Source organism: Carlito syrichta, unplaced genomic scaffold (assembly GCF_000164805.1).
Source record: "Carlito syrichta isolate Samal-C Ts95f unplaced genomic scaffold, Tarsius_syrichta-2.0.1 Scaffold43760, whole genome shotgun sequence".
NCBI lineage: Eukaryota > Metazoa > Chordata > Mammalia > Primates > Tarsiidae > Carlito > Carlito syrichta.
The window spans coordinates 98,748-99,767 of NW_006987856.1; the positions used below are offsets into that span (position 1 = coordinate 98,748).

Here is a 1,020-nt window from a genome sequence, read left to right on the forward strand (position 1 = left end):
CAGACTTTACCAATTGAAACTGTGGCTTCAAACGTAGATCAGAAATAACAAACCTCTTAACAACCAACAAGACTAAAGAAGAGTATACTTAAGTTGAAGACACAACACTTGATCGACAACAAGAAGTTTGTGTCTTTGAAAGAACACTTCCCGATGCGGCTAGTAGTCTTTGTTTTCTCCAGTGCTGTGCTGTGACATTGCCCTGTGCAGCAGAAGTTGTATTCTTTATTAGCTTGGTAGAGCATTTTCTCTCACTCTTTTTTTTTTTTTAAACATACTAGCGACTTTCATCCTTTGAAACGTGTGCTGTAAAAGAAGAATCAGCACATACTATTGAAAGCGCAATATTTGATTATCACTGCAAGATGTGCTCTGATCTAAGCCTTCTCCTCAGCAATGGACACAATGAGTACCCCAGTGGTGCTCCAGCAGCACTGCGTGAAACTGGGGTTACCGGAAAACTGCTAACCTCTTATGGATTTATTCAATGTTCAGAACATCAATCTAGACTTTTCTTCTACTGTTCACAGTAGAATGGCAACCTGCAGGACTTAAACGTAGGAGATAATATTGAATTCAAAGTATCATCTGACTGGCAGACTGGGAAACCCATTGCTGTTAAACTGGTGAAGATAAAACCAGACATGTACCCGGGAGAAAAAATGAATGGACAAGACCTGTTTCACCTGACTTATACCCCTGAAGGTGGGACGGAAGTGTTCAACTGGAAACCAGAGATAAAGGAAACTTTGTAATGGATAACAATAAACATACTGGTGCTGTAAGTGCTCGTAACATTATGTGGTTGAAAAAGAAGCAAGTTCACTGTCTGGGAGTCATTTGCACCATGAAGGAGACATTTGGCTTTATTGAAAGAGGTGGCTCAGCCTGTAATCCTGCGCCTTTGGGAGGCTGAGGTGAGTGGATTGCCTGAGGCCGCGGGTTCGAGACCCGCCTGGGCAACTTGGTGAGACCTCCTCTCTACAATAAATCAAAAAATCATTCGGGCGTGGTAGCGCA

At 42.5% G+C, this 1,020-nt stretch overlaps 1 pseudogene; it reads left to right on the top strand.

Moving 5' to 3' along the window:
* The first annotated feature begins 365 nt into the window (after positions 1-365).
* LOC103249594 overlaps positions 366-1,020 on the top strand; it is a 3,056-nt pseudogene continuing 2,401 nt past the window's right edge.